General features: G+C 52.0%; 1 long non-coding RNA gene across 1 annotated transcript; it reads right to left on the bottom strand.

Moving 5' to 3' along the window:
* Positions 1-8,155: 8,155 nt before the first annotated feature.
* LOC123380795 lies at positions 8,156-15,864 on the bottom strand. Its single transcript, XR_006586980.1, has 3 exons — positions 11,752-15,864; positions 10,569-10,704; positions 8,156-9,576 (listed from the first exon to the last, which is right to left on the bottom strand). It is a non-coding gene; the product is annotated as an uncharacterized LOC123380795 (long non-coding RNA).
* Between the last annotated feature and the right edge of the window lie 1,782 nt (positions 15,865-17,646).

The raw sequence follows: 17,646 nt of genomic DNA, 5'->3' as shown, positions 1-17,646 counted from the left end.
GCTACAAATTGAATGCATATCTAATAACCCCAAAAAGGTTTTGGGGGGCAGAAATTAACAAGCCGATTCTAAAATTTACAAAGAACCTAGACTAGCCAAAACAGTATTGAAGCAAAGAGCAAATTAGAAACTGACACTACTTGTCATCAAGGCTTATTATTAAGCTCTAGTAATACTGACATAAGAAGAGAAAAAAATATAGAACAGTGGGACAGAATAGAAAATCCAGAAGTAAATCCACACATATATGGCAGTAAATTGATTCGACAAAGATACTAAGGTACCTTAATGGAGAAAGACTGGTCTTTTCAACAATGGTCCTAGAACAACTGGGTAGCCATATGAAAAAAATTTCGACCTCTACCTCACACCATATACAAATACTGAAAATGGGCAAGGACCTACACACAAAAACTAAAACTTCTGCAAGAACATATAGGAGGCAGTCCTCGTGACTTTGAGTTAGGACACAAAAAAGCATGATCCATAAAAGAAAAAAATTAACTGGACTTAATTAAAATTGAAATTTTCTACTTTTAGAAGGACCCCATTGACAAAATGAAAAGTCAAGTCATGGGCTGACAAAGGATTTGAATCCAGAATGTATAAAGAACTATCAAAACTCATAGGAAGGCCAGCAACCCCACAAAACGCGTACAAAAAAGTTGAGCTGTCGTGATCTGCCATGAATGCCACAGACATCTTTACTCATAATAATTCCAACCTAGAGACAACTCAGATGTCCACAGCAAGAGAATGGATAAACAAATTATGGTACTTCCATTCTACGGGAAGTATCCCATGGGAACAACAGCGAGTCAATAAAAACAGCAGGGCACTTGGCTGGCTCAGTCAGCAGAGCGTGTGACTCTTGACCTCACGGTCTTGAGTTCGAAGCCCACGTTGGGTGTAGAGATTACTAAAAAATAAATAAACTTAAAAACAAAAGAAGTTCAGACCTCCAACTGTAAAATAAACCATGAAGATGAAAAGTACAGCAGAAGGGGGCACCTGGGTGGCTCAGTTGGTTGCGTGTCTGCCTCTTGATTTTGGCTCAGGTTATGATCTCATAGTTCATGGGGTGGAGCCCCACGTCAGGTTCTGCACTGACAGCTTGGAGCCTATTTGGGATTCTCTCTCTCTCTCTCTCTCTCTCTCTGCCTCTCCCTGCTTGGATGCTGTCTGTCTCTTTCAACATAAATAAAAGAACTTAAAAAAATAATAATAATAAAATAAAAAGAGAAAAATACTTACACACATAATAGCATGAATTAGTTTTCCATCATTATGCTGAGCGTTGTGGCTTGAATTTTTCCTCCAGAAGATACTTTGGAGCCCTAACCCCTGGGACCTGTGAGCATGACCTCATTTGGAAATGGGGTCTTTGCAGATGTAATCACGTTAAGACAAGGTCATACCAGAATGGGGTGGGCCCTAAACCCAATATGATTGGTGTCCTCATAAGCAGAGAAGAGACACCAAAAGATGCAGAGGCACAAGGAAGAAGGCCATGTGAAGGCAGAGGCAGTGGCCACAGGTACGTTGTCATGGACGAAGGAACTCCAAAACCTGCCAGCAACCACCAGTACCGGGAGAGAGGCTGGGCACAGATTCTCCCTCAGAGCCTCTGGAAGGAACAACCCTACTGACATCTTAGTTTCAGACTTTGGTCCTCCGGAGCCGTGAGAGGATACATCTCTGGTGCTTTAAACCACCCCATCGGTAGCGCTTTGCTATGGCAGCCCTGAGAAACTGAGAGCGAGCGAAAGAAGAGATACAGAAGAATACATGCTCTACAAGGCAGAGGAGTCAAGGGAAGGGATTTCCAATGGCCAAAGCTGCAACAATTTGACCCACAAAGCAAATCCTCATGAAACTGCAGCGATATAAGTAAATGACTTAATAAAATAAATGGTAGAAAAGAGAGAACACTTTCCTATAGAAGGATACGAATTAATAAATGAGGTAAGGCTCTGGGAAAAAGGAAACCACTGTTAGAACGTCACCGTGATCATTCACAGGCAAAATCTACTGACGGATGCTGAAATTAGCGGGCAAAACTATAGGGAGAAACAAGATATTTGTGTAGCTGCAAAGGAGCTCCTCAAATAATTAATTACGACGGTGCTTTGAACACATGTCCAGAAATTCTTTGATCCTCCTCTCTCCAGGAGGTTAGCTTAATTCCCCTCTCAGTGAGCGTGGGCTGGATTTACGCCCCACTCATAATAGTTAAGGAAACGAAAAAATAGTAGCATTGGTAGTGGAGAAACCTGGCCGATACCGCCTGAACCACATTATTCAAAGTTGGCATTTCTAGCGAGAAGATGTACTGGCATCATACTCTCTCTCATGTGCTGCTATAAGGACTTATCACCTCTGGGAAATTCTTCCCCCACGTCCCTAGCCCCCGTCTCATCACGAGGGAACATCAAACAAATCCAAATTGAGGGACATTTTACAAAACGCCCGGCCAGCATTCTTCCAATGTATCAAGATCGTGAACAAGAAGGAGAAACAGAGGCACTGGCACAGACGGGGGGTCTCAGGAGATGTGATAATCCAGTGCAAATGTGGTGTCATCGACCGAATCCCCAAACAGAGAAAGGCGTTAGAGGAAAAACTGAGAAAGCCAAAGAAAGCCCATAGTTTCAAGTTTATTTATTTAATTAATTAACTTATTTAGTTATCCACTTATTTATTTATTTTGAGAGACAGAGGCAGGGTGAGTGGGGGAGGGGAGGAGAGAGAGAAAGAGAGAGAATCCCAAGGAGGCTCTGTGCTGTCAGCACCGAGCCCCACATGCGGTTTGGTCTCATGAAACCATGAGATCGTGACCTGAGCCGAGACCAAGGGTCGGATGCTTAACGGACTGAGCCACCCAGGCGCTCCTAAAGTCCCTAATTTAGACATTACTATCGGACCAACGTTGGGGTCTCGGTGTTGATAAGTGTGCCATGGCTGTGTGAGGCATTCGCACTTCAGGGAGCTGGAGGAAAGGCACAGGGAACTCTGTACTATCTTTGCAACTCTTCTGTACATCTAAAATCATTTCAAAATAACACGTTTCGATAAACTAGGGGTAGCTCTTTAAATACTAGGTGTAGCTGAGGCGTGGCCTCAGCGTGATGACTGTGAACTTGTGCACCAGGTAGCCCACGTCCAGGCAGAGGCAGACGGTCACATACGTCCCTGGCGTTCGCGATCAGCTCCCAGAGTAGTAGGGGAGAATGAGGAGAGGGAGGGCTTAGGCTGTAGCGACTTTAAGAAAGCTGCTGCTTCTTATAATTCTTTTTTTTTTAATGTTTATTTATTTATTTTTGAGAGAGAGAGAGAGAGAGAGAGAGAGAGCACGCACTCTCTGGGGGAGGGGCATCAAGAGAGGGAGACAGAAAAACCCAAGCAGGCTCTACACTCTCAGTGCAGAGTCCGATGCAGGGCTCGAACCCCTGAACCGTGAGATCAAGACCTGAGCCATGATCAAGAGTCGGACGCTGAACTGACTGAGTCACCCAGACGCCCCTCCACGTCTCTTAAACAATGAGTATATCACACTTAAAAGAGATCGGAACCAGACAGGTCCCAAATGGTGCACTGAGACGTCCGGGCACAGCAACAGATCCACAAAGACCTTGCAGGGATATTTGAAATTTTGAGGGAAACGCAGTGACATCCGTCCAGTGCTCTGCAAACTACTAGCTCCCGTAGTCCACGGTTTCAACATGAGATCATGCAACATTCCTTTCAACAATGTCATAACTTGGTGAAACTCAGTGTTTTTTTTTTTTGATGGTTGCTGTGATAAAAAGCAAACACCATGCGAAAATCATTGTGGTACAGGAAGTGAGGTGATGGTGTCCCACATGATTCCAGGGTTTGAGAGTCAGGCGATGCCCCACACATATCCCGTTAGTAAATAACTGTGGTTGGGGATGAAATATAAATGGTTTTTCCTTTCTTCTTTCAATGTATGTACTTTTGATAACGACATAATATGCTTCGAGTTATTTAGACGTAACCACTTACTCAAAGGAACTTTCTGGTATTTCTTTTGGCCTCCGGGACCGTAAAAAATGACTGACACGAAACGTGCTGTGAACAGAGAAAGTTCAGGAACTTCTGTTTGAGGGCGTTTGTTTCTAACTTTTTGTGTATACAGACAAATGTGTCTGTCTTCATAATTGAGCTCGTGTGTATACACAGTTTTATAATGGGTACTATGATCCCTCATTTTAGAGTTGAAGACGCTGAGCTCCAAAGAGAAGAAGTCACCCAGTTAACCAGACCGTCTTGTCACATACCCTGCTGCTTCCCTCTCTAAGACTCCAAGATGGTGCACCTCTGTGGTTCCAACAAGGACCAGCCTCACCAGCCAACATTTGCAGGGCCTTAGGATTACCCTGCCTTACTCTAGGCGCAGTAAGTAGGGTCCCTGTTTCACTGATAAGCCCCGTCCCGATCTGACCTCATTACTGCTTTGCGGATACACAAAACTTCATCCTTTGACATAGCATTCTTGTAAAGAGTAAATGACTCCAGAAAAAGAAAACCATTGAGCTATTATCAGTCATTGGTACCTGCATGTGAATGAGCTTATGAGAGCCTTTCCTGAAAGGAGTTTTGATAAGGGAAAAAAAAAAAAAAAGAGGCAATCTCTGAGAGAAGTGGGTAAGGAGGGTATCTCAGGTGGGGTTCGGTGGAAACAGACTGATTCAGAAAGCTGTGTGCAGAAAGTATGCAAAGGAATGAATCCTCGCTGGCCATACAAGGAACCAAAGAAGGCAGGACTCGGAAGGGAAGGGCCGGCCTGCAATGTGGTTGTAATTGAGGCCTCGGCCATCCTGTAGGGCACTCTAGAGGGGAGGTGGCCCTTCAGAGTTGTCTCAGATTGAGACAACCTGGCAAGAGGGCCAGGTCTTTGGAACCCAGCGTCAGCCATCACTCTCTGTGAGTCAGCCCCGGCAGATGTGACCTGGAGGAAGGCAGCTCCCTGCAGACCAGGCACGGCATCACAGCGAGGGATGAAGCCGTGAGCCAGCGGCAGCTAAGAGTCCCGGCAGATGAACACTAAAGCCAGCTAGTTATAACGGTGCTAAGTGCACTGAAAGAGAATCCTAAAGAGGTGGAGGGTAATAAAGGGGAAGGGCATGTACCTAAACTAGAAAGGTGGGGTGGGGAAGGAGTACACAGCTGTAAGGAAGACCCCCCCCCCCCCGCCGGGAGAGTGCCGTGTAGACTGAGGCCTCTAGTTTGAGCAGTTGCACAGGTAGACAGCATGTGCAAAGGTCCAGAGGCAGAAGGAGCAGCCTTTAGCTGAGTTTGGGGCATGAGGGAGCATCCCGAATTGAGGCTGGCCTGGGTCAAGCAGGGCAAGGGCGCAGGGAGAATCGGGGGACCTTATCGTCAAGGGAAGCTACTGACCAGGGAGGTAAGTAACATGATCAGATTTCTCATTTCCTTTCTGGGATCCTTTCCCTCCCCTCAGGCTGCCCTTTGATGAGCAGCCTAATCAATTTCACCTGGATGTAAACGTGGTCTGTCCTAAGTGCCGCCTGTGCCAGGGTCCCCGTGGCAATCGGCAGCCTCTCTCCTGGAACCCCCAAGGCCCTAGTTGTCCCGCACATGTCTGATGATCCTCGCAGAAAAGAACAGAGACAGGAAAGAAATTATTGTCCTCTTCCGCCTCCCAATGCCCCTTCCTGCCCAGAGCAGAGCTGCCCCCCTCTCAAAAGAGCCTTGTGGGGGAAGAGGGGAGGGAAGTGAATAATCCTTTTGCCAAGCTCCCCCAGAAAACAGGGTGGAACGAATTAGCAGAGCTCAAAGGTCCCATCTGGGAAACCACTCAAGGTTTCCAGGATCTGACCCCATGACAACTCGGAGGGCACCGGAACAATCAAGGAAGCATTGGCGGTAAGGCTTCTGTCCGATGTCTGTCCACCTCTATGGAAACTTCTCCTGGGAGCCTGGCTGGGGGCCAGGAAGTAGGTCTGCACACGCACCCGGCCCGCCCAGAACCACAGAGGTGGCTGGTCACCCTGTGCAAAGCGACAGCATCCACCCAAGCGGATCAAAACACTCCAAACAGCTCAATTAAACCTACAAATTGCTTTGACTGCTTTTCTTTCTGATTCATTGGGATGATGCCCTTGAATCATCTCTTCACCCAAGGAAACCATTTAAAGCAGGTGCTGCATGGTCTAGTCCGCAAAACATAATCAGCCAAGACAGGGTGGCCCAAGGAATGCTATTGACTTACTTATTGATTTTATCTGTTTATTTTTTTAAAGGAGCTTTTTAAAAAAAATTTATTTTAGGGGCGCCTGGATGGCTTAGTCAGTTAAGTGTCTGACTTCGGCTCAGGTCATGATCTCACAGTTCATGGGTTCGAGGCCCGCGTCGGGCTCTGTGCTGACAGCTCAGAGCCCGGAGCCTGCTTCGGATTCTGTGTCTCCCTCTCTCTGCCCCTCTCCCACTTGTGCTCTGTCTCTCAAAAATGAATAAACATTAAAAATAATAAATAAATAAATAAATAAATAAATAAAATAAACTTATTTTAGATAGAGTACATAAGCGGAGGAGAGGGGCAGGGTGAGAGAGAGAATCTTAAGCAGGCTCCGTGCTCACCATGGAGCCCAACTTGGGGCTCAAACGCATGATCCTGGGATCATGACCTGAGCCGAAACCAAGAGTTGGATGCTCAACCGACTGAGCCACCCAGATGTCCTATCATTGACTTATTTAGCCCTTCTTATGTGCCAGGCGTCATTCTCTATGCTTAACGGCCATTTGCCCATTTAATCCTCACAGCAATGCTGTGAAGCAGGTGACGTTCCTGTCTCCATGGCACAGATGGGGAAACTGAGGCACAGAGCACTTAACTAACATTCCTAGGGCCACAGCTGGTAAGCGGTGAACCAGGGATTTGAATGAGAGTGTGGTTCATGGTCTTTAACCCAGGCCAGAGGCACCCAGGGTGGAACCCCCTCAGGGTAACAGGGTAGTTGCCTCCAGCCCCTTTGATCAGGGCAGAGGATCTGTGTCGTTGGTTTTCTCTACAGCATAAAGATTTTGGCAGAAAAGTTTCGCAAATGAACTTGCGAATCACTGGTGAGAGAGTTTTGTCTGAAGAGGTGGGAGAACTCCTGTCTCTCCTCTGAACTACTGGCTTAAAGAGCTGAATGAGAACCCAAGTACCAGGAGTGCCTGGCTGGCTCAGTTGGTAGAGTGAGTGACTCTTGACCTCAGGGTTGTGAGTTCAAGCCCCACGTTGGGTGTGGAGCCTACTTAAATAAGTTCTTTTAATGTTTTACTTATTTTTGAGAGAGAGAGAGACATATACAGAGCGCGAGCAGGGAAGGGGCAGAGAGAGGGGGTAGACACAGAATCTGAAGCAGGCTCCACACTGTGAGCTGTCAGCACAGAGACTGACGTGGGCCTAGAACCGGTGAACTGCTAGATCTTGACCTAAGCCGAGGTCGGATGCTTAACTGACTGAGCCACCCAGTACCCCTACTTAAATAGATTGTTTTTTTAAAAAGCAACCAGGAATACTGATTCCAATCACAAACCAGTTTGGGGAACAAAAGAGGGGCAATGCCTTTGGGTTCCACCTCTTCCTCCCTGTCCTCAGCGGGAACTAGGTCAAGCCCCAAGCCTCAGTTCTTGGCCTGCCTCTACCTCCCAGAGGTGCAGGGAGGGGGACGAAATCAGTTCTGGGCTGTAGAAGGTAAGGAACTGTCCCTACGTGGACCATGCGTTCCTTCTCAGCCACAGCTATACGGGGACTCGCCTGAGCTTGTGATGGGGCAAAGCAGAAAGCTGGATGGGGAGGGAGACCCTGGGGTTGGGTTTCCCGGAGAACCCAAACCCCGACATTAGGGAGAAAACACAGGCTGGAGCAGAGGCTCTTGACAAAAGCAAAGGTAGACCCCTGGCTAAACACCAACACTGCGGCTAAGATGTTTAAATACTGGGGCGCCTGGGTGGCGCAGTCGGTTAAGCGTCTGACTTCAGCCAGGTCACGATCTCGCGGTCCGTGAGTTCGAGCCCCGCGTCGGGCTCTGGGCTGATGGCTCGGAGCCTGGAGCCTGTTTCCGATGCTGTGTCTCCCTCTCTCTCTGCCCCTCCCCCGTTCATGCTCTGTCTCTCTCTGTCCCAAAAATAAAAAACGTTGAAAAAAAAATTAAAAAAAAAAAATAAATACACCTGGGGTTCTCCCAGTGTCGGGAGAGGGAAAGGGAACCTGCTACGAGTGTGGCCAGTGCGGAGCATGGGCCCGGGAGTCAGACAGACACAACTCTGCATCTGACCCCTCCGGGCACCAACCCTGGGACCTCAGGTGAGTTGCCCCTGTGCCTCAGTGGCTCAGTTTCCTCGTCTGTAAAATGGGAGGCCTCACGGCATGTGCATGGAGCTAGTTGTTAGGATAAGAAAAGATGCTGCCCAGGACCTGTCTAGAAGTGTCAGTGCAGGAGGAACCACGCTCCGCGGGCAGCCCAGCCGCACAGGCAGAACGATTCATCTTTCCGTAGCAATTCAGTCTCTGGCTTGAGCTCTCCATTCATTGGGGTGAAGGGCACAATCTCACTCAGTGAGTTTGGGGCAACCTTGCAGTTTCCCCCGGGAAGAGCTGGAGTCACAGGAGTTGCTACAAGGCCAGATGCTGCGGGGAATTAGCGTGCCCCCGAAGCACTTGACCCCAAAGTCCCCTGGGTCATTTCTCAGTGGAGCCCTCCAGATTCAGACATCCGTCCTCGAAGCTCATCACCAAGACTACCTTCATTCCTGCCTCTTGCCTGCAAGGTGCGGGGCCCAGGGGCCACTTCTCAGGTCTGGGCCTCACCTGGGTGTGGAAGCCAGGCGGTGCCTGGACTTGCCCCCAGCCCTTCCCCCCGGGTCTTGCTGCCTCCCAGAGCTCTCCAGGGAAGCCCCCTCCTCAACGGCCAAGGCCTGCTCTCACTCCTGACCTTGCTCCCACATTTCCACTAAGCCTCTGAATTCTCTCATTTCTTCGGAGACCTGGGCCTGGGGGTCCCAGCCGGGCAGCCTCCTTTGTTTCCATTCGACATCTGTCCCATCCCACTTTGTAATCACGCAGGCTGTGTTGAATGCAGAGCACAGAGTGAACTCCCAAGAGAAAAAGAACTGTTAACGTCTCAAACAAGCACACCCCATCTCATTCACTGGACTTCCGAGGGCCGGGCCCCAGCAGAGGAGATGGCACCAAGGTCAGAGCACCAAAGACCCAGCAGAGTCTGCGCCGGGCTGGAAGGATGGGATGTCCTAAGACATCTTAGGAGAAGAAACTGGTGAGCGGGGGCCCAGACGCCGGAAGATGGGAAAATTGCTAGCTGGAGTCGAAGTTGCCCAATGTGACGGTGCCGGGGACATGTGGCTATGAACCACAAGACGGGACCTCCGGATGCCGTGTGAGGGGGCTGGGCTGGTGCGCAGAGGTGGTGGGGAGCTGGGTTCCCTCTGTGCCCCACCCCTCCCCACTCACTCAGAGGAATCTGGCCTCTGGGGCCGGCTGGAGCCATGGCTGGTGCTTGCTCTGCCCTAGGCTTCTAATAATACCTGGAAAGAGAAACAAAATAAGCTTGGGTTCTCCCCCTGTGCAAAGCAGTGATTTGCACAGCTAAAGAGAGAGCAAGAGGAAGGGAGCAAAAAGAAAGGTGGCCCTCAGGGCACTTGGGATCTTCTATCCCTGTGCCAGTGTCCAAAGTGTTTCACAGGCCATGTTCTCACTGTGCCCCCAAATTGCCCTGCAATATAGGTCTCCCCAAGGCAGCATGATGTCCCTGCACCCCCTGGATTCCAAGAAGCGACGACAGAAGGTGTGAGATCCATCTCCAAGGAGTATTTGCCCTCCCTGTGACCATACTTGCTCTGGAAGAGAGGGAAAGCTCTGGCTTGCCTGAGTATACTCGCCCACTCTCTCCCTTTGCCCACAAGGATGCCGCTGGGGAAATTCCAGCAGTCGTGGGACCCCGGGTTCCGGTCCCAGCTCGGACACCAGCTCGGTGGCCCTTCCCCTCTCTGAGTCTCCACGTGGAAAGTGAGCCAGCCAGGATGGCGATCGGAGGGCCTTCCAGGGCTGAGATTTTAAATCACCACCTGCCGCAGCCAGATGTTGTCACTGAGAGCAGACAGGGAGCCCGCTTTGATCTCGCAAGGGGGTAGGACGGGCTCCCAGAGCTCGGCCAAGGGTGTGGCCGGGGTGGGGGGGTGGTGCCGGGGGGACAGGCTGGCGGGGAGACTTCAGCACCCCAGACATGCAGGCCAGCTCCTGGGCATGGGTCTGTGACAGAATGGTGGAGGATGAGAGTTAAGAATCCCCAGGACGTGGTTCAGCCAGGGGCTCAGAAGTGGATCGGCTGTGCCTCTGTGCCCGGACGAGCCTCTGGGCTGGACTTGGTGGGACTGAGGCAGGGGCGCGAGGGCGGGCAAAGCTCCAAGGTGGGCACGTGCTTGTGGATTTCCTGGGTGCTTGGGAGGCTGCGTATCCAGAGAGGTCTCTCTCTCTCTCTCTCTCTCTCTCACACACACACACACACACACACACATACCCACATGCAAGTGTGTATGTCCTCAGATTTCATAGTCAACAGATGCCTTTCCAGGGAAGAAGGCAGAGCCAGAGCTGAGATGGTTTCCAACCCATGGTGAAGGCTCAGCCAGGACCTTCTGGGACTGTTGCGCTGGCTGTTAAATTATTAAACACTTCAATATCAGAAACACCAGCTGCGGCCCCCACTCCGGGGGCGCCACCCACCCCACCCCACCCACCTGCTTTCATCACAGCCCTCTTAGCTACAGAAGAAATTCCGGGTTCAGAAGAGAGTCAGAGCTACTGGGGTGCCTGCACATTTCCACCTTGAGTCTTGGGGGCCCGGTGCCAAGGCCAGACATCCGGGAACTGCTCTGGGGCTGAAGCTGGGCTGAGAGGACAGATAGAGGTCTCTCCCACGCTCGACCCACCTGCCCCCCTCCACACCCCGTCACCCAGGAGCCCAGGAACTCTGTCCCCACCCCCCCCAAACCAGCCAGCCTCCTGATGAGTATTCCACACCAGCTCAGCCCCCCCAAAGCAGTGAGGCGGCCCCTCCCTGCGGCTGTTCGCTGACAACCAGGAAGGGATTTTAATCTCAGAAACAGTCAAGGTGGGGAAGGGGAATGAGGGGCGGCCGGGAGGACCATATGGAACCTGTTTGAAGAGCTGGGTTGGAGCCCAGCTACACCTCCATGCGCTGGGGCACGGGGCCAGCTCTTGGCTATGCCTGCTCAGCTCGGGCCAGAGAGGGGAAGGAGCATGGGAGAACAGACAGGCAGGCCGTGAGGGGACGAGGCGTGCTGCATGTGCTCACAGGGCTGCTGTCCTTCAGGTGAGGACACCCTGGCTGGCAGCCAGTGGCCGGATACGGGGCCAGAAGGCCCGACGGCTCTGAAAAGCTGGGTTCACGGGGGTCAGCGGAGTGGCATCAGGGGTCTACTCAAGGCGGTCTCGGGGGCTTGTCTGGGAACGGCACTCCCGCTCAGCTCTGCCATTTCCTCGGCCTGGCTCCTGGTGGAGATGATTCCGGAAACCCTCAGACAGTACCATTTTGTCTCCGGCTTAGCTCCCCTGCCTCTGCACACCGCCAATCTCTGTCTCTCTCTGTTTACCCGTTACTAACCCAGTCCCACACGGGATGTCGGGCCTACGTGATGCCAAGTGGTGGGGCGGACATTATGACCCGTGTAACTGAATACCTGACTGCACCACGTGGACTTCAGCCTCGCCACATGGAACCTTGGGCTGATCCGGACTTGGATTGACCTTGCTGGATTTTGGACCAACCTCACCAAATTTCCAACTCACCACCTCGGTACATGAGAAGGCTGCCTGAACTTCTGTCTAGACTCCCAGGGCTTCAGGATGAACTGACCGAGTTTCTGATTGATTTTGCAGAAGTTAACGGCAAAACTCGACTGAACGTAGCGTGGCCTGGGTTTCTCGAATTTTCCAGCCACTTGACTGGATTTCTGACTGGGTTGACTGAAAAGTTTTAACCGGGTTCACGATTTGTTATTTTAAAAACTAAACTCCCCAAGTGCTTGACTGAGCTCTCTGGAGTCTGTCGCCCTGAGTTGGCCAGATGATGGGGTGCTCCTAGAACGAGACTGAATAACAGGAAATCGTGCGGGGCGCCTTGCCTGGCTGGCCCTCGGCCCGCCCCCGCCTCACACGCGGCTCACCCGGAGCCGGCCTGCGCACCTGAAGGGGGTGCGGGGCAGGTGGCGTCCCTCTTCCAACATTCTGGAACCTTCTGACATTCTAGCGCCTGATTATTGCATTTCCATCCCTTTCTGCCTCACTTCTTGTTCCAGCATTGCCCAACTCTCGGGGATGGGCATCAGCGGCCCTAGGAAACAATGTTCCCGAGTCCTTCTGGCCTGAGTCCCCATTTCCCATCCAGGAAGTGGTATAAAACAGAGCTCAAAAGGGAGGGCTCTGCGTCAGCCTGCCTGGGCTCAGGGCTGGCTCCTGGGTCTAGCCGCGTCGTGCGCTCCTGGGCCGTGTTAATGAACTTGTCTGAGCGGTGGTTTCTTCACCTCCCACATGGGTGTGATTCTCTCCTGCTTGGAGGTTTTGACCAAGAATACTAATGATGGCTGATGCTTGCTGAACACTGACTTGAGCCAGGCTCTGCTCTGGGGCCGCATAGGGCCTGAGGATCCCCACTGAATCTTCACCGGAGTGCCTAAGTCTAAGAAGTGGAGGGGTCAGCCCAATCCAAGTGGCCGCCCTCAGCCTCTCGGCGATCCTGCCTCCTAGGCTTGCCTGGCACTGATAGAGTCCAGGGATCATCGGCGAGCACGGTCTGCCTGGTCACCGTGTTGTGATACGACCGGTGGCCTGCTTCTTGTTGGGAAATTGGGCTGCTCTTCGGCTCCCGTCGTGGCGAGGCATTTGCTATTTGATGGTGTGACTTGATATTCTTTCGGGAACATGACCCCACCTCCACCCCCACCCCCACCCCAAGGGAACTGTGGGTCTCTTCGAACCCTGTAGGCATGTCAGGACCGTGGGGCTCCTTCTGTTTCGGGGGACGTTCGTCAATCTACTCACATCTGGTCTGATTTCACCACGAGGACCTCCTGGGTTTCTCTACCGGCGCCTTAACGGGAACCAGATTCGCAAAGCATTCGCCTGGTGTGTCCCTGCATTTGCCAGCCATTAGCCATAAGCTGCGGACGGCGACAGCGGAGGAATTGGTTCTGTTCCTGACCTCGCGCCACACCTGTGGCCACGCTGGTCTTCTTGTCTTCTCCGGGGCGGGAGAGGAGGCAGGTGCTGAGGAGGATGTATGAAGGACGACAAGCATTCATCCCTCACTGGAAGGGAAGTTCTGCTTTAACAGGAAGAGCTGGCTGTGGGCTGCCGTCTTCAGTCTCTGCCTTAAGTCCTGTGCCTTCGTGCATGGGCTGTCCAGACAAATGCCTCCATTTCCCCTCTTCCGCGTCTTTGCACGTGCTGTCCTCTGCCCCGTGCGTCTTCCTCCTCCTTGATGTCCTTATTCCGCACGTACCGAAAATCTCCTCTATGTTACGTGTGACTCAGGAGCTGGAAACACGAAGACACGATCCCTGCCTCAGTGGCTCCCAGTGGCGGAGGGAGGCAGAGTATCAGGGATCACAGGCCTGGGACACCGAGACCGTGCGGGGCCGGACAAGGGACAGGGTCAGGGAACTCGCCAGGGCCCTGGGGAAGTTTAATAAATATCCGTTCAAAGTAAGTCTGTGTATACACGCGTGTTGTAGCCACAAGTGTGTGCACCTGTGTACGTGACCCCACGTCTGTAAGAGGGAGCATGGTAGTCATGGGCCAGGGAGGGGAAGGGTAGTTCCCGGGTCTCATTAACATGTTTGTTTAATTAAGTTCTCTCGGCTCCTCCTCATGATGCCCTCCTCACCGTGGAGATAGGGAGATGGTGGGCTCCTTGGTGTTTAGAAGCTGAAGGATTGATTCTGGGGGAAGGGGTGAGGGTAGGACTGTGAGATACTGATGTGCCAGCCTCCATCGGTGCCCCCCTCACAGCCAGCTCAGCCTGGCAACCAGGGCTTGGGTCGGGGGGCACACCAAGAGACAACCAGCTCACATAACCAAAGGGACCCTCCTTTTGATGCCCTATACTTACGCTCCCCCCAAAATCCCTCCACTCGTGAAAGAGCCCTCCACTACTCCAGCCTACATCTGGAGCTTGGGTGAAGGGTCCCAAAGGGCTCTAGTGTCCTAACCATTGAATGTTCAAGACAGAGACCTAATGTTGACTCATAGGTTAATTTCTATCTAGAAACTCATATCCCAGCTGAACCCTTTCCTGGCCTGGGGAAATGTCAGTTGCATGGCTTGTCTAGACCAAGGTGAGCCTCAACCTGAGAGGCTAAGCAGGCAAAGAGAAGGTCCCCCAGGTGCAGAAACCCCACATGCTACGTGAAGTGCCCCGTTGCCTGGGTATGATGCTAACAGTCCTTGTGCCTATGTGAGTAAGCCTTTATGATTGCCCAGGAAACTTCCACACATGGCCCACTCAGTTACCATTTTTTGAGCCTTTACTTTGTGCCTGGCATTGTACCTCGCTAATAATAACTTCAACAGGCACTGCGCTAAGCCCCTCGCCTGCATCACTGTTTGGTTTGCGAAGATGAAGACAATGAGCATGTCCATTTCTCAAGGACACACGGTGCTAAACAGTAGAATCGGAACTGGCATCCACCTCTGTCAGGTGACTCAAACGCCCCCTCCCCCACTCCTTGGTGGGAAAGCCAACCGGGTTCCAATACCCACGTTGCCCCTAAGAGAACACTTACCACAATGCTGCCCCTAGATCTAAGCCCATCTAGAGCGCCCACTCTGCCTGGTTTTGTCTCATGCTCCTAGTCTCCCTCCCAGACCCTGCCATAGAGGACGCCATGACAGGTAGGAGACAGGCTCTGAGGGAATGAGGATGTCACCCACCACGACTGGTTTGTGAGGCCTCGGTGTTGGTGATCAGATGGGCTCCAGGGCAGGCCCCAGCCAACTGCTGGCCCCTTGGGGCTCGTCTCCCTCTGCTGCCGCCACCCTCGGGCCCAGCAGGAATGACCCAGCATTCCTAGCGGCTGAGGCACAGGAACATTCTTTCTGAAATGTTCTTGCCTAATCCCCGCCCATCCAGCCACAGGCTTTGGGCTCTGTGACAAGGTCAATAGTTGCCCAAATGTCATCAGATCAGATCTATTTTCAGTTTTCAGACTGACCAAACCGAGCCTGTTCTCATCCACCTCTTCCTACCCACTCTATGTCAACTCTTTCCCTAAAATGTTCGCGTCTCTCACTCAGGGCTAAGGACTCTCCCGGTGTTTGGTGACATACTCAGGGGGTAAACTGCCCACCAGAAGCAGGATGTGAATTTCCAAGAGGCAAACATACATTTCCAGGCCCTTAAATCCCACCCCAAATTATAAGATGGCCAAGTGAGCCCCAGGGAACCCCCCAAGCCCACGGGTCCTCGCTTCTTGTCCTCCAGGTTAAGTGCACAGAGATCACCTTCTCTTGGGACTCGGAAGCTTAGGAGGTCTAACTACTCAGAAACTTGAGGACAATAGAAGAAAAACAGTTGCAGTAAGAAAACCTGAACTCAAGCCTTAGCTCTGGCCACTCGCTGTGTGGCCTTGGCCAAGTCACCAGTGGCTCTGGGCGTCAATTTTCCTATCGTTTTAAGGAGAGGGCTGGACTCTGTCTCCGCATACAATCCTGGCGTTGGAAATGGTCACACGCTTTGACGTGACCAATCTAGCAAAACCATTCTGATGACAAAGTCTTGTTTTCAAGGCGCTGTTCTATCATGCCACCTACTCTCACATGATGTCTGACAGCACGTGGAATTAATTCTCCAAGTGCAACTAAGTAACAGTAAGACGAGGAAGAGAGGAGACCTGACATTTATGGACCGCTTATATGTGCCGGCCCCCTTCGAAGTGTGTTCTCCATGCAGGAACTCATGGAATCCTCCCACAAGCCTGCAATACAGGTGTTATGGTCACTCCCACCTTACAGACGAGCAGCGTGAGGCTCAAAGAAGGAACGTCACGTGCCAAGTTCACGTGGCTACAAAGCAGCAGAGCCAAGCTCGGAAGCAGGGCGGCTGTCTCCAGAGCACACACATTCAGTGACCACGCCGCGCGGTCACAGCAAGGTGAAAGAGACCCAGCCCGAAGGGAAGAAAGAGCTTGGACATAAATTATTCTAACACAAGTTGGGGAAGTGATAAGTGACCGAGATAGAAACAGATGACATCCCCTGGGAGTTCAGACGGGAGAGCATTGCTTCCAGCTGCGAGAAGAGGGAGGGTTTATGGAGGAGGTGACGTGGTAGCTGAGCCTTGAAGGACAGGTAGGATTTGGAGCCTCAGAGGTTTGGGGCGAGGGAACGGTGGGGGCTGCATTTAAGGAGAGCCGTTGGCTCCGCCGGGGAACGAGAGGCCACACAGGAAAGACGCAGGTCAGAGAAGAGAACACCAGCCAAGTTGCGGAGGCTTGTAAATGTCCCTCTTAAAATGAAGGAAGATGGCGGAGAGGCGAAGGTGTCTGTGATGGGAGCACGGTCAGGACCCTGCTGTGGGGACCGTGTGCGGTCAACAGACGCATGGAGGGGAGATCCAGGAAGTAGGAGCGATGTGCACACTCAGGGTTCTGGTGGAAGACAGTGGAGCTTAGGGGCTCAGTGGATGGGCGAATGAGCCCACTTCTCATGGAAGGGTGGGTGGAGCCAATGAGGGGCATAAAGCCCCCCCCCCCCCCATGAATGGGCAGCCAGGAGCTTTAACCAGCATTAGGCCTGTGAGGCAAGGGGCAAAACAAACCTGCCTGTGGACCCGGTGACAGCCAGAGGCGTAGACCTTTGGGGATGCAGTCATTGCCAAAAACACAGCCCAGAGCAGGCAGGGGGCGAGAAACGCGACCCTTGGGTCTCCTCCTGGAGCTTTCCGTGGGCAGAAACCAGAAAGCAAGAAAGTCCCTGTGAAGGACTGCAGGGGTCAGTTTCTGGGGACACAGATCAGCACAGAGAAAGAGAGAAAGAGAACAGGGTAGGGATGGGGGGAGGGACAGAGGCAGAGAGAGAAGATTCGCCAGCCCAGACCAGATTTCGAAGGCGTTGTAATGCTTTGGGAAAGAGACACTGAGACACCGACCCAGGGCAGTCGCAAGGGGAAAAGGAGATGCTGGGGTCACGTGTGCAGGGGTTTAAGGAAGGAAGACGGGCGGAATTTGTCAGGTGCTTACCTGCGAAGCAAAGAACTTGTGTTCCCCGCTAAGTGCCAAGGGCACGTGTAGCAGACCTTCCATATTAACTAAGAAACAAAACAAAATAAACCACAAGGCTCTGTTCTGGCACGATATATGGATTTCTAAGCAGGCTCCACACCCAACGTGGGGATTGAACTCACGACCCTGGGATCAAGAATCAGATGCTGTACTGACCGAGCCAGCACATCCTGGCGTGATCTGAATGAAACACTTGAATTCAACCCATGGGGATGAATGATAGCCTAGCAGGTTTTCGTGGGAAAGCCAAGAAAGCGAGATCTTCTCCGCGCATCAGTCACCGGTCACCTGGCACCC

This window comes from Felis catus, chromosome D2 (genome assembly GCF_018350175.1).
Source record: "Felis catus isolate Fca126 chromosome D2, F.catus_Fca126_mat1.0, whole genome shotgun sequence".
In the NCBI taxonomy this organism is placed as follows: domain Eukaryota; kingdom Metazoa; phylum Chordata; class Mammalia; order Carnivora; family Felidae; genus Felis; species Felis catus.
This window is presented reverse-complemented; position numbering and strand designations above follow the sequence as displayed.